Below are 16,936 nucleotides of genomic sequence, written 5' to 3'. Positions count from 1 at the left end.
ATAAATCCCAATCTTTCCAAAATTTTCCCCCAAATGTCCCAATTTTCCCATCAAATTTTCTCCAACAATCCACACTTTCCCCAAAAATCCTTTAAAAAATTCTCAATTTTGCCCAAAATTCCCATTATTTCCAATCAAAATTCCCATCTTCCCCAAAGAATCTCAATTTTCACTCCAAAATTCCCCATTTTCCCTCCATACACTCCAGAAATCCCAATCTTTTCCAAGTCTTCCCAGAATTCCCAATTTTCCCCCTAAATTACCTTCAAAATCCCAACTTTCCACCCAAAAGCTCCCCAAAATTCCCAATATCCCCCCAAATTTTCTCCAAAAATCCACATTTACCCTCAAAAATCCTCTAGAAATTCCCAATTTTGCCTGAAATTCCCAATTTTCACCCTAAAAATCCCCATTTCCCTACAAAAGCCTCAAAAATACCAATCTTTCCCCAATATTTCCCTAATTTTCCCCAATTTTCCCCCAAATTTTCCCCAACAATCCACACTTTCCCCCAAAAATCCTCAAAAAATTCACAATTTTGCCCAAAATTCCCATTTTTCCAAACAAAATTCCCATCTTCCCAAAAAAGCTCGATTTTTCACCCCAGAATTCCCCATTTCCCCTCCAAAACCCCAAAAATCCCAATCTTTCCCCAATTTTTCCCAAAATTCCTAATTTTCCCCCTAAATATACCCGAAAATGCCAATCTTTCCACATCAAGCTCCCCAAAATTGACAATTTTCACATCCAAAATTCCCCATTTCCCCTCCAAAACCCACTAAAATCCCAATCTTTGTGAAATTTTCACAAATTTCCCACTTTTCCAACAAATTTGCTCCAATAAGCCACACTTTTCCCCCAAAAATCCTCAAAAACTTCCCAATTTTGCCCAAAATTCCCATTTTTCCAAACAAAATTCCCATCTTCCCAAAAGAAACTCCATTTTCACCCCACAATTCCCCGTTTTCCCTCCAAACACTCCAAAAATCCCAATCTTTTCCAAGTCTTCCCAGAATTCCCAATTTTCCCCCTAAATTACCTTCAAAATCCCAACTTTCCACCCAAAAGCTCCCCAAAATTCCCAATATCCCCCCAAATTTTCTCCAAAAATCCACATTTACCCTCAAAAATCCTCTAGAAATTCCCAATTTTGCCTGAAATTCCCAATTTTCACCCCAGAATTCCCCATTTCCCTACAAAACTCCCAAAAAAATCCCAATCTTACAAAAATTTACCCAAAAATACCAAATTTCCCTGCAAATTTCCCCCCAAAATCCACTTTCCTGGGTAAATCTTCAAAAAATTCCTAATTTTGCAAAATTCCATATTTTCCCTCTAAATTTCTTCCAAAATCCCAATCTTTTAACCCAAGAGTTTCCCAAAATTCCCAATTTCCCCAAAATTTTCTCCAAAAATCCACACTTACACCCAAAAATCCTCAAGAAATTCCCAATTTTGCCTGAAATTCCCATTTTGCAACCCAGAATTCCCCATTTTCCCTCCATACACTCCAAAAATCCCAATCTTTTCCAAGTCTTCCCAGAATTCCCAATTTTTCCCCTAAATTACCTTCAAAATCCCAACTTTCCACCCAAAGCTCCCCAAAATTTCCAATTTTCCCCCAAATTTTTACAATCTACACTTACCACCAAAACTCATCAAGAAATTCCAATTTTGCCAAAAATACCCATTTTTCCAAACAAAATTCTCATCTTCCACAAAGAATCTCAATGTTCAACCCAAAATTCCCCATTTCTCCATGAAAACTCCGCAAAATCCCAATTTTACCCCATTTTTCCCCAAAGTCCCCACTTTTCCCCTAAATTACCCCCAAAATTCTTACTTTCCACCCAAAAGCTCACCAAAATTCCCAATTTTCACCCCAGAATTCCCCATTTCCCTACAAAAGCCTCAAAAATACCAATCTTTCGCCAGTCTTTCCCTAATTTCTCCCATTTTTCCCCCAAATTTTCCCCAACAATCCACACTTTACCACAAAAATCCTCAAAAAACTCCCAATTTTTCCCAAAATTCCTGATTTTGCCCCTAAATATACCTGAAAATCCCAACTTTCCACATCAAGCTCCCCAAAATTGACAATTTTCACACCAAAATTCCACATTTACCCTCCAAAACCCCCTAAAATCCCAATCTTTGTGAAATTTTCCCAAATTTCCCACTTTTCCAACAAATTTGCTCCAATAAGCCACACTTTTCCCCCAAAAATCCTCAAAAACTTCCCAATTTTGCCCAAAATTCCCATTTTTCCAAACAAAATTCCCATCTTCCCAAAAGAAACTCAATTTTCACCCCACAATTCCCCGTTTTCCCTCCAAACACTCCAAAAATTCCAATCTTTTCCAAGTCTTCCCAGAATTCCCAATTTTCCCCCTAAATTACCTTCAAAATCCCAACTTTCCACCCAAAAGCTCCCCAAAATTCCCAATATCCCCCAAATTTTCTCCAAAAATCCACATTTACCCTCAGAAATCCTCTAGAAATTCCCAATTTTGCCTGAAATTCCCAATTTTCACCCCAAAATTCCCCATTTCCCTACAAAAGCCTCAAAAATACAAATCTCTCCCCAATATTTCCCTAATTTTCCCCAGTTTTGCCTCAAATTTTACCCAACAATCCCCACTTTCCCCAAAAATCCTCAAAAACTTCCCAATTTTGCCCAAAATTCCCATTTTTCCAAACAAAATTCCCATCTTCCCAAAAGAATCTCCATTTTCACCCCACAATTCCCCATTTTCCCTCCAAACACTCCAAAAATCCCAATCTTTTCCAAGTCTTCCCAGAATTCCCAATTTTTCCCCTAAATTACCTTCAAAATCCCAACATTTCCACCCAAAAGCTCCCCAAAATTTCCAATTTTCCCCCAAATTTTTACAAACAATCTACACTTACCACCAAAACTCATCAAGAAATTCCAATTTTGCCAAAAATACCCATTTTTCCAAACAAAATTCTCATCTTCCACAAAGAATCTCAATGTTCAACCCAAAATTCCCCATTTCTCCATGAAAACTCCGCAAAATCCCAATTTTACCCCATTTTTCCCCAAAGTCCCCGGTTTTCCCCTAAATTACCCCCAAAATTCTTACTTTCCACCAAAAGCTCAACAAAATTCCCAATTTTTACCCAAAATTCCCCATTTCCCTACAAAAGCCTCAAAAATACCAATCTTTCCCCAGTCTTTCCCTAATTTTCCCCAATTTTCCCCCAAATTTTCCCCAACAATCCACACTTTACCACAAAAATCCTCAAAAAACTCCCAATTTTTCCCAAAATTCCTGATTTTGCCCCTAAATATACCTGAAAATCCCAACTTTCCACATCAAGCTCCCCAAAATTGACAATTTTCACACCAAAATTCCACATTTACCCTCTAAAACCTCCTAAAATCCCAATCTTTGAGAAATTTTCATGAATTTCCCACTTTTCCCACATATTTTCTACAACAAGCCACACTTTTCCCCCAAAAATCCTCAAAAACTTCCCAATTTTACTCAAAATTCCCATTTTTCCAAACAAAATTCCCATCTTCCCAAAAGAAACTCCATTTTCACCCCACAATTCCCCATTTTCCCTCCAAACACTCCAAAAATTCCAATCTTTTCCAAGTCTTCCCAGAATTCCCAATTTTCCCCCTAAATTACCTTCAAAATCTCAACTTTCCACCCAAAAGCTCCCCAAAATTCCCAATATCCCCCCAAATTTTCTCCAAAAATCCACATTTACCCCAAAAATCCTCTAGAAATTCCCAATGTTGCCTGAAATTCCCAATTTTCACCCCAAAACTCCCCATTTCCCTACAAAAGCCTCAAAAATACCAATCTTTCCCCAATATATCCCTAATTTTCCCCAGTTTTACCTCAAATTTTCCCAAACAATCCACTCTTCCCCCAAAAATCCTCAAAAAATTCCCAATTTTCCCCAAAATTCCCATTTTTCCAAACAAAATTCCCATCTTCCCCAAAGAATCTCAATTTTCACCCCAGAATTCCCCAGTTCCCCTCCAAAACCCCAAAAATCCCAATCTTTCCCCAATTTTTCCCAAAATTCCTAATTTTCCCCCTAAATATACCCGAAAATGCCAATCTTTCCACATCAAACTCCCCAAAATTGACAATTTTCACACCAAAATTCCCCATTTCCCCTCCAAAACCCACTAAAATCCCATTCTTTGTGAAATTTTCCCAAATTTCCCGCTTTTCCAACAAATTTTCTCCAATAAGCCACACATTTTCCCCCAAAAATCCTCAAAAAATTCACCACTTTGCCCAAAATTCCCATTTTTCCAAACAATTCCCATCTTCCCAAAAGAAACTCGATTTTCACCCCAGAATACCCCATTTTCCCTCCAAACACTCCAAAAATCCCAATCTTTCCCAAGTCTTCCCAGAATTTGCTATTTTCCCCCTAAAATTACCTTCCAAATCCCAGCTTTTCACACAAGAGCTCCATAAAATTCCGAATTTCCCCGGAATTTTCTCCAAAAATCCACACTTTACACCCAAAATCCTCTAGAAATTCCCAATTTTGCCTGAAATTCCCAATTTTCACCCTAAAAATCCCCATTTCCCTACAAAAGCCTCAAAAATACCAATCTTTCCCCAATATATTCCCTAATTTTCCCCAGTTTTACCTCAAATTTTCCCAAACAATCCCACTTTTACCCCAAAAATCCTCAAAAAATTCCCAATTTTCCCCAAAATTCCCATTTTTCCAAACAAATTTTCCATCTTCCCCAAAGCACCTCAGTTTTCACCCCAGAATTCCCCAGTTCCCCTCCAAAACCCCAAAATCCCAATCTTTCCCCAATTTTTCCCAAAATTCCTAATTTTCCCCCTAAATATACCCAAAAATACCAATCTTTCCACATCAAACTGCCCAAAATTGACAGTTTTCACACCAAAACTCCACATTCCCCTCCAAAACCTAATAAAATCCCATTCTTTGTGAAATTTTCCCAAATTTCCCACTTTTCCAACAAATTTTCTCCAACAGTCCACATTTTCCCCCAGAAATGCTCACAAAATTCCCAATTTTGCCCAAATTTCCCATTCTTAAAAAAATAAAAATTCCCATCTTCCCCAAAGAATCTCCATTTTCACCCCAGAATTCCCCATTTTCCATCCATACACTCCAAAAATTCCAATCTTTTCCAAGTCTTCCCAGAATTCCCAATTTTCCCCCTAAATTACCTTCAAAATCCCAACTTTCCACCCAAAAGCTCCCCAAAATTCCCAATATCCCCCAAATTTTCTCCAAAAATCCACATTTACCCCCAAAAATCCTCTAGAAATTCCCAATTTTGCCTGAAATTCCCAATTTTCACCCTAAAAATCCCCATTTCCCTACAAAAGCCTCAAAAATACCAATCTTTCCCCAATATTTCCCCAAATTTTCCCCAATTTTCCCCCAAATTTTCCCCAACAATCCACACTTTACCACAAAAATCCTCAAAAAATTCACCATTTTGCCCAAAATTCCCATTTTTCCAAACAGAATTCCCATCTTCCTAAAAGAATCTCCATTTTCACCCCAGAATTCCCCATTTCCCTGCAAAACTCCCAAAAAAATCCCAATCTTACAAAAATTTACCCAAAAATACCAAATTTCCCTGCAAATTTCTCCCCAAAATCCACTTTCCCTCAAAAATCTTCAAAAAACTCCTAATTTTGCCAAAATTGCATATTTTCCCTCTAAATTTCTTCCGAAATCCCAACTTTTCACCCAAGAGTTCCCCAAAATTCCCAATTTCCCCCCAAATTTTCTCCACAAATCCACACTTCCACCCAAAAGTCCTCAAGAAATTCCCAATTTTGCCTGAAATTCCCAAATTTCAACAGAAAATTCCCCATTTTCCCTCCAAAACGCCCAAAAATCCCAGTCTTTCCAAATTTTTCCCCAAAATCCCCAATTTTCCCCAAAATTTTCTTCAAAAATCCACACTTCCACCAAAAAATCTTCTAGAAATTCCCAATTTTGCCTGAAATTCCCATGTTTCAACCCAAAATTCCCCATTTCCCCTCCAAAACGCCCAAAAATCCCAGTCTTTCCAATTTTTTCCCCAAAATCCCCAATTTTCTTCCAAATTTTCTCCAACAGTCCACACTTTCCCCCAGAAATGCTCACAAAAATCCCAATTTTGCCCAAATTTCCCATTTTTATAAAACAAAATTCCCGTCTTCCCCAAAGAATCTCCATTTTCACCCCAGAATTCCCCATTTTCCCTCCAAACACTTCAAAAATCCTAATCTTTTCCAAGTCTTCCCAGAATTCCCAATTTTCCCCCAAACTACCTTCAAAATTCCGACTTCCACCCAAAATCTTCCCAAAATTTACAATTTTCCCCAAATTTTTACAAACAATCTACACTTACCCCCAAAAATCATCAAGAAATTCTAATTTTGCCAAAAATACCCATTTTTCCAAACAAAATTCTCTTCTGCAAATAATCTGTTTTCTACACAATATTCCCCATTTCTCCTCGAAAACTCCGCAAAATCCTGATTTTACCCCATTTTCCCAAAACCCCCAATTTTCCCCGTAAATTACCCTCAAAATCCAAAATTTCCACCCAAAAGCTCCCCAAAATTCCCAATTTTCAACACAGAATTCCCCATTTCACTACAAAATCCTCAAAAATACCAATCTTTCCCCAATCTTTCCCTAATTTTCCCCAATTTCCCCCCAAATTTTCCCCATCAATCCACACTTCCCCACAAAAATCATCAAGAAATTCCCAATTTTCCCCAAAATTCCCATTTTTATAAAACAAACTTCTCATCTTCCCCAAAGCATCTCAGTTTTCACCCCAGAATTCCCCAGTTCCCCTCCAAAACCCCAAAAATCCCATTCTTTCCCCAATTTTTTTCCTAAATTCCTAATTTTCCACCTGAATAAACCTGAAAATACCAATCTTTCCACATAAAGCTTCCAAAACTCGGCAATTTTCACCCCAAATTCCACATTTTCCCTCCAAAATACCCTGAATTCCGAATCTTTGCGAAATTTTCTCAAATTTCCCATTTTTCCCACAAATTTTCTCCAACAAGCCACACTTTTCCCCAAAAAATCCGAAAAAATCCCCAATTTTGCCTGAAATTCCCATTTTTCCAAACAAAATTCCCATCTTCCCAAAAGAATCTCCGTTTTCACCCAAGAATTCCCCATTTCCCTTCCAAAACTCCCAAAAAACAACAATCTTCCAAAAATTTACCCGAAAATAAGAAATTTCCCTGCAAATTTCCCCCAAAAAATCTTCAAAAAATTCCTAATTTTGACAAAATTCCATATCTTCCCTCTAAATTTCTTCCAAGATCCCAACTTTCCTCCCTAGAGCTCCACAAAAATTCCCAATTTCCCTGCAAATTTTCCCCAACAATCCACACTTACCCCCAAAAATCCTCAAGAAATTCCCAATTTTGCCTGAAATTCTCATTTTGCAACCCAAATTTCCACATTTCTCCTCCAAAATGCCCAAAATTCCCAGTCCTTCCAAATTTTTCCCCAAAATCCCCAATTTTTACTAAAATTTTCCCCAACAGTCCACACTTTCCCCCAGAAATGCTCACAAAATTCCCAATTTGGAACAATTTTCCCATTTTTATAAAACAAACTTCTCATCTTCCCCAAAGCATCGCAATTTTCTACCCCAGAATTCCCCATTTCTCCTCGAAAACTCCACAAAATCACAATTTTACCCCATTTTCCCCCAAACCCCCAGTTTTCGCCATAAATTACCCTCAAAATCCCAAATTTCCACACAAAAGCTCACCAAAATTCCCAATTTTCGACCCAAAATTCCCCATTTCCCTAAAAAACCTTTAAAAATACCAAACTTTCCCAAGTCTTTCCCTAATTTTCCCCAATTTTCCCCAAAATTTTCTCCAACAATCCACACTTTCCCACAAAAATTCTCAAGAAATTCCCAATTTTACCGAAAATTCCCATTTTTCCAAACTAAATTCCCATCTTCCCAAAAGAATCTCCATTTTCACCCCAGAATTCCCCATTTCCCTACAAAACTCCTCAAAAAAGCACAATCTTACAAAAATTTACCCCAAAATACCAAATTTCCCTGCAAATTTCTCCCCAAAATCCACTTTCCCTCAAAAATCTTCAAAAAAGTCCTAATTTTGCCAAAATTCCATATTTTCCCTCTAAATTTTTTCCCAAATCCCAACTTTCCACCCAAGAGTTCCCCAAAATTCACAATTTCCCCCGAAATTTTCTCCAAAATTCCACACTTTCACCCAAAAATCCTCTAGAAATTCCCAATTTTGCCTGAAATTCCCAATTTTCACCCTAAAAATCCCCATTTCCCTACAAAAGCCTCAAAAATACCAATCTTTCCCCAATATTTCCCTAATTTTCCCCAATTTTCCCCCAAATTTTCCCCAACAATCCACACTTTCCCTCAAAAATCCTCTAGAAATTCACAATTTTGCCTGAAATTCCCTTTTTTCCAAACAGAATACCCATCTTCCTAAAAAAAATCTCCATTTTCACCCCAGAATTACCCAGTACCCAACAAAACTTTGAAAAAAATCCCACAATCTTCTAAAAAAATTTACACAAAAATACCAAATTTCCCTGCAAATTTCCCCCCAAAATACACTTGCCCTCAAAAATCTTCAAAAAATTCCTGATTTTGCCAAAATTCCATATTTTCCCTCTAAATTTCTTCCAAAATCCCAACATTTCACTCAAGAGTTCCCCAAAATTCCCAATTTCCCTGAAATTTTCTCCACAAATCCACACTTACCCCCAAAAATCTTCAAGAAATTCCCAATATTGCCTGGAATTCTCATTTTGCAACCCAAATTTCCACATTTCTCCTCCAAAACGCCCAAAATTCCCAGTCCTTCCAAATTTTTCCCCAAAATCCCCAATTTTTACTAAAATTTTCCCCAACAGTCCACACTTTCCCCCAGAAATGCTCACAGAATTCCAAATTTGGACCAATTTTCCCATTTTTATAAAACAAACTTCTCATCTTCCCCAAAGCATCGCAACTTTCGACCCAAAATTCCCCATTTCTCCTCGAAAACCACAAAATCCCAATTTTACCCCATTTTCCCCCAAACCCCCAATTTTCGCCATAAATTACCCTCAAAATCCCAAATTTCCACACAAAAGCTCCCCAAAATTCCCAATTTTCAACCCAAGATTCCCCATTTCCCTAAAAAACCTTTAAAAATACCAAACTTTCCCAAGTCTTTCCCTAATTTTCCCCAATTTTCCCCAAAATTTTCTCCAACAAGCCATACTTTTCCCCCCAAAATTCACAAAAACTTCCCAATTTTGCCCAAAATTCCCATTTTTCCATACAAAATTTCCAGCTTCCCAAAAGAATCTCCATTTTCACCCCAGAATTCCCCATTTCCCCTCCATAACTCCCAAATCCCACAATCTTACAAAAATTTACCCAAAAATACCAAATTTCCCTGCAAATTTCACCCCAAAATCCACTTTCCCTCAAAAATCTTAAAAAAATTCCTAGTTTTGCCAAAATTCCATATCTTCCCTCTAAATTTCTTCCAAGATCCCAACTTTCCTCCCTAGAGCTCCCTAGAAGTCCCAATTTTCCCCAAATTTTCTCCACAAATCCACACTTCCACCCAAAAATCCTCTAGAAATTCCCAATTTTGCCGAAAATTCCCATTTTGCAACCCAAAATTCCACATTTCTCCCCCAAAATTCCCAGTCTTTCCAAATTTTTCCCCAAAATCCCCAATTTTTACTAAAATTTTCCCCAACAGTCCACACTTTCCCTCAGAAATGCACACAAAATTACCAGTTCTGCCCAAGTTTCCAATTTTTATAAAACAAAATTCTCATCTTCCCCAAAGCATCTCAGTTTCCACCCCAGAATTCCCCATTTTCTCTCCAAACACTCCAAAAGTCCCAACCATTCCCCAATTTTCCCAAAATTCCTAATTTTCCCCCTAAATATACCCAAAAGTCCCAGCTTTCCACATTAAGCTTCCCAAAATTGACAATTTTCACACCAAAACTACACATTTTCCCTCCAAAACCCCCTAAAATCCCAATCTTTGCAAAATTTTCTCATATTTCCCACTTTTCCACAAATTTTCTCCAACAAGCCATACTTTTCCCCCAAAAATCCGCAAAAAATTCCCAATTTTGCCCAAAGTTCCCGTTTTTCCAAACTAAATTCTTATCTTCCCCAAAGAATCTCCATTTTCACCCCAGAATTCCCCATTTCCCTATAAAACTCCCCAAAAAACCACAATCTTCCAAAAAATTACCCGAAAATACCAAATTTCCCTGCAAACTTCGCCCCAAAATCCACTTTCCCTCGAAAATCTTAAAAAAATTCCTAATTTTTCCAAAATTCCATATTTTCCCTCTAAATTTCTTCCAAAATCCCAACTTTCCACCCAATAGCTAGCCAAAATTCCCAATTTTCCCCAAAATTTTCGCCAAAAATCCACACTTCCACCAAAAAATCTTCTAGAAATTCCCAATTTTGCCTGAAATTCCAATGTTTCAACCCAAAATTCCCCATTTCCCCTCCAAAACGCCCAAAAATCCCAGTCTTTCCAATTTTTTCCCCAAAATCCCCAATTTTCTTCCAAATTTTCTCCAACAGTCCACACTTTCCCCCAGAAATGCTCACAAAAATCCCAATTTTGCCCAAATTTCCCATTTTTATAAAACAAAATTCCCATCTTCCCCAAAGAATCTCCATTTTCACCCCAGAATTCCCCATTTTCCCTCCAAACACTCCAAAAATCCCAATCTTTTCCAAGTCTTCCCAGAATTCCCAATTTTCCCCCTAAATTACCTCAAAATTCTGACTTTCCACCCAAAATCTTCCCAAAATTTACAATTTTCCCCAAATTTTTACAAACAATCTACACTTACCCCCAAAAATCATCAAGAAATTCCAATTTTGCCAAAAATACCCATTTTTCCAAACAAAATTCTCTTCTGCAAATAATCTCAGTTTTCTACACAATATTCCCCATTTCTCCTTGAAAACTCCGCAAAATCCTAATTTTACCCCATTTTCCCCCAAACCCTCAATTTTCCCCATAAATTACCCTCAAAATCCAAAATTTCCACCCAAAAGCTCCCCAAAATTCCCAATTTTCAACCCAGAATTCCCCATTTCACTACAAAGTCCTTAAAAATACCAATCTTTCCCTAATTTTCCCCAATTTCCCCCCAAATTTTCCCCATCAATCCACCTTTCCCCACAAAAATCATCAAGAAATTCCCAATTTTGCCAAAAATACCCATTTTCCCAAACAAAATTCTCTTCTTCTGCAAAGCATCGCAACTTTCGACCCAAAATTCCCCATTTCTCCTCGAAAACCACAAAATCCCAATTTTACCCCATTTTCCCCCAAACCCCCAATTTTCGCCATAAATTACCCTCAAAATCCCAAATTTCCACACAAAAGATCACCAAAATTCCCAATTTTCAACACAAAATTCCCAATTTCCCTAAAAAACCTTTAAAAATACCAAACTTTCCCAAGTCTTTCTCTAATTTTCCCCAATTTTCCCCAATATTTTCTCCAACCATCCACACTTTCCCACAAAAATTCTCAAGAAATTCCCAATTTTGCCAAAAAATCCCATTTTTCCAAACTAAATTCCCATCTTTCCCAAAGCATCTCAGTTTTCAGCCCAGATATCCCCATTTCCCCTCCAAAACCCCAAAAATCCCATTCTTTCAACATAAAGCTTCCCAAAATTGGCAATTTTCACAGCAAAATTCCACATTTTCTCTCCAAAACCCCTTAAAATCCCAATCTTTGCAGAATTTTCACAAATTTCCCACTTTTCCCACAAATTTTCTCCAACAAGCCACACTTTTACCCTAAAAATCCTCAAAAAATTTCCAGTTTTGCCTGAAATTACCATTTTTCCAAACTAAATTCCCATCTTCCCCAAAGAATCTCCATTTTCACCCCAGAATTCCCCATTCTCCCTCCAAAACTCACAAAAACCCCTAATCTTCCAAAAAATTACCCGAAAATACCAAATTTCCCCGCAAATTTCCCCCCAAAAATCTACAAAAAATTCCTAATTTTGACAAAATTCCATATTTTCCCTCTAAATTTCTTCCAAGATCCCAACTTTACTCCCAAGAGATCCCCAAATATTCTCAATTTCCCCGCAAATTTTCCCCAACAATCCACACTTTCCCACAAAAATCCTCAAGAAATTCCCAATTTTGCCCAAAATTCCCATTTTTCAAAAAAAAATTCCCATCTTCCCTAAAGCGTCTCAGTTTTCAGCCCAGATTTCCCCATTTCCCCTCCAAAACCCCAAAAATCCCAATCTTTCCACATTAAGCTTCCCAAAATTGGCAATTTTCACACCAAAATTCCACATTTTCCCTCCAAAACCCCCTAAAATCCCAGTATTTCCAAATTTTTCCCCAAAATCCCCAATTTTTGCTAAAATTTCCTCCAACAGTCCACACTTTCCCCAGAAATGCTCACAAAATTCCCAATTTTGCCCGAATTTCCCATTTTTATAAAACAAAATTCCCATCTTCCCCAAAGAATCTCCATTTTCACCCCAGAATTCCCCATTTCCCTACAAAACTCCCAAAAAAATCCCAATCTTACAAAAATTTACCCAAAAATACCAAATTTCCCTGCAAATTTCCCTCAAAAATCCACATTCCCTCAAAAATCTTCAAAAAATTCCTAATTTTGCCAAAATTCCATATTTTCCCTCTAAATTTCTTCCAAAATCCCAACTTTCCACCCAAGAGCTCCCCAAAATTCCCAATTTCCCCCCAAATTTTCTCCAGAAATCCACACTTACCCCCAAAATTCCTCAAGAAATTCCCAATTTTGCCTGAAATTCCCATGTTTCAACCCAAAATTCACCATTTTCCCTCCAAAACACCCAAAAATCTCAGTCTTTCCAAATTTTTCCCCAAAATCCCCAATTTTCCCCCAAATTTTCTCCAACAGTCCACACTTTCCCCCAGAAATGCTCACAAAATTCCCAATTTTGCCCTAATTTCCCATTCTTATAAAACAAAATTCCCATCTTCCCCAAAGCATCTCCATTTTGACCCCAGAATTAACCATTTCCCCTTCAAAACCCCAAAAATCCCAATCTTCCCCCAATTTTCCCCAAAATTCCTGATTTTCCTCGTAAATATACCCAAAAGACCCACCTTTCCAAATAAAGCTTCCCAAAATTGACAATTTTCATACCAAAATTCCCCATTTTCCCTCCAAAACCCCCTAAAATCTGAATCTTTGCAGAATTTTCTCAAATTTCCCATTTTTTCCCACAAATTTTCTCCAACAAGCCATACTTTTCCCCCAAAAATCCACAAAAAAATCCCAATTTTGCCCAAAATTCCCATTTTTCCATACAAAATTCCCATCTTCCCCAAAGAATCTCCATTTTCACCCCAGAATTCCCCATTTCCCCTCTATAACTCCCAAATACCACAATCTTCCAAAAATTTACTCAAAAATACCAAATTTCCCTGCAAATTTCACCCCAAAATCCACTTTCCCTCAAAAATCTTCAAAAAACTCCTAATTTTGCCAAAATTCCATATTTTCCCTCTAAATTTCATCCAAAATCTCAACTTTTCACCCAAGAGCTCCCTAGAAGTCCCAATTTCCCCCCAAATTTTCTCCACAAATCCACACTTCCACCCAAAAATCCTCTAGAAATTCCCAATTTTGCCTGAAATTCTCATTTTGCAACCCAAAATTCCCCATTTCTCCTCCAAAATGCCCAAAATCCCAGTCTTTCCCAATTTTTCCCCAAAATCCCTAATTTTTACTAAAATTTTCCCCAACAGTCCACACTTTCCCTCAGAAATGCTCACAAAATTCCCAGTTTTGCCCAAGTTTCCCATTTTTATAAAACAAAATTCTCATCTTCCCCAAAGCATCTCAGTTTCCACCCCAGAATTCCCCGTTTCCTCTCCAAACACTCCAAAAGTCCCAACCATTCCCCAATTTTTCCCAAAATTCCTAATTTTCCCCCTAAATATACCCGAAAGTCCCAACTTTCCACATTAAGCTTCCCAAAATTGACAATTTTCACACCAAAACGCCACATTTTCCCTCCAAAACCCCCTAAAATCCCAATCTTTGCAAAATTTTCTCAAATTTCCCACTTTTCCAAAAATTTTCTCCAACAAGCCATACTTTTCACCAAAAAAACCGCAAAAAATTCCCAATTTTGCCCAAAATTCCGTTTTTCCAAACTAAATTCCCATCTTCCCCAAAGAATCTCCATTTTCACCCCAGAATTCCCCATTTCCCTACAAAACTCCCCAAAAAACACACTCTTACAAAAATTTACCCATAAATACCAAATTTCCCCACAAATTTCCGCCCAAAATCCACTTTCCCTCGAAAATCTTCAAAAAATTCCTAATTTTTCCAAAATTCCATATTTTCCCTCTAAATTTCTCCCAAAATCCCAACTTTCCACCCAATAGCTCCCCAAAATTCCTAATTTCCCCCCAAATTTTCTCCAAAAATCCACACTTTCACAAAACAATCTTCAAGAAATTCCCAATTTTCCATGAAATCCCCATGTTTCAACCCAAAATTCCCCATTTTCCATCCAAAACACCCAAAAATCCCAGTCTTTCCAAATTTTTCCCCAAAATCCCCAATTTTCCCCTACATTTTCTCCAACAATCCACACTTCCCCCCAAAATTTTCAAGAAATTCCCAATTTTGCCCAAATTTCCCATTTTCCCAAACAAAATTCCCATCTTCCCCAAAGAATCTCCATTTTCACCCCAGAATTGCACATTTTCCCTCCAAACACCCCAAAAATTCCAATCTTTTCCAATTCTTCCCAGCATTCCCAATTTTCCCCCTAAATTACCCTCAAAATCCCTACTTTCCACCAATAAGCTCTGCAAAATTTCCAATTTTACCCCAAATTTTTACAAACAATCTACACTTACCCCAAAAAATCATCAAGAAATTCTACTTTTTCCAAAAATTCCCATTTTTTCCAAACAAAATTCTCATCTTCTACAAACAATCTCAATTTTCAACCCAAAATTCCCCATTTCTCCTCGAAAACTCAACAAAATCCCAATTTTACCCCATTTTTTCCCAAAATTCCCAGTTTTCCCCCTAAATTACCCTCAAAATCCCAACTTTCCACCCAAAAGCTCCCCAAAATTTGCCAATTTTAAACCCAAAATTTTCCATTTCCGCTCCAAAATCCCCAAAAATCTGAATCTTTGCAAAATTTCCCCTAAACACACAATTTCCCCCAAATTTTCATCAAAAATCCACACTTTCCTTTAAAAATCCACAAGAAATTCCGAATTTGGCCCAAAATTCGAATTTTTATAAAACAAAATTCTCATCTTCCGCATATAATCTCCATTTTCACCCCAGAATTCCCCATTTCCCCTCCAAAACTCCCAAAAAACCACAATCTTCCAAAAATTTACTCAAAAATACCAAATTTCCCTGCAAATTTACCCCCAAAATCCACTTTCCCTCGACAATCTTAAAAAAATTCCTGATTTTGCCAAAATTCCATATTTTCCCTCTAAATGTCTTCCAAAATCCCAACTTTTCACCCAAGAGCTCACCAAAATTGTTAATTTCCCCCCAAATTTTCTCCAAAAATCCACATTTACCCCCCAAAATCCTAAAGAAATTCCCAATTTTGCCTGAAATTCCCATGTTTCAACCCAAAATTCCCCATTTCCCCTCCAAAACGCCTAAAAATCCTGCAGTTCTCCTTTTAACCCCAAATTTCCATTTTTCTCTCCCAAATTCTTCTTTTCAGCTCCTAAATTCCCAATTTTTACTCCCAAATTCTCCCCTTTTGCACCCAAATTCCCCATTTTAGACCCCCAAATTCTGCTTTTTTGCACCCAAAATCTCCTTTTTCACACCCAAATTTCTCTTTGGGGTTCCAAAGTCCCCCTTTGGAACCCCAAATTTCCTTTTATACACCCAAATTCTCTCTCTATGGATCCCAATTTTTCTTTTTTCTCCCCAAATTACCCATTTGTAGCTCAAAATTCTCTTTTTTAAGGCACAAATTTCCCTTTTGCATCTCAAATTCTACCTTTTTATTCCAAATTTTCCCTTCCAGGACCCAAATTCCTATCGTTTGTTTATTTCATCCCTTTTCGGGTCAAAAAATTCTTCTTTTTTATCCCCAAGTACTCATTTTTGGACCCAAATTTCCCATCTGGGTGACAAAATTTCCATTTTCACTCCCAAATCCTCCCTTCCAGGACTCAACTTTCTCCTTTTTAGCCCCAAATTTCCCATTTTAGATCAGAATCCCCTTTCAGTTCCTACATTTCCCATTTTTACTCCCAAGTTTCTGGCTTTTAGCTCCAAATTCCCCATTTTTGGTGCCAAATTTCTCTAGTTAGACACAAATTGTCTTTTTTGGGACAGAAGTTTTCTTTTTTATCCCCAAATTTCCCATTTTTTGGTCATAATTCTCCATTTTTGGGCTGAAAATTTCCCTTTCTGATCTCCAATTCTCCTTTTTTATTCCCAAATTTTCCCTTCCAGGACCCAAATTCCAATTTTTGGTCCATTTCATCCCTTTTCGGGTCAACAAATTTTCCTTTTTTTCCCCCAAATTCCCATTTTTGGAACCAAATTTCCCACTTTTAGGCCAAATTTATCATTTTTTCAGTCCTAAATTTTCCTTTTCAATCCCAAACTTCCCATCTGGACACCCAAATTTCAAATCTGTGCCCCAGTTTCTCATTTTTAGTCCCAAATTTCCTATTTTCATGGCAAAATTCTCCTTTTTTGCTCCCAAACTGGGATTTTTGGACCCAAATTTCCCATCTGGGTGACAAAATTTCCATTTTCACTCCCAATTCTTCCTTTCCAGGACTCAACTTTCTCCTTTTTAGCCCCAAATTTCCCATTTTGGATCAGAATTC

Source organism: Catharus ustulatus, chromosome 23 (genome assembly GCF_009819885.2).
Source record: "Catharus ustulatus isolate bCatUst1 chromosome 23, bCatUst1.pri.v2, whole genome shotgun sequence".
Taxonomy (NCBI): Eukaryota; Metazoa; Chordata; class Aves; order Passeriformes; family Turdidae; genus Catharus; species Catharus ustulatus.
Note: the sequence above shows the minus strand (reverse complement) of the source record.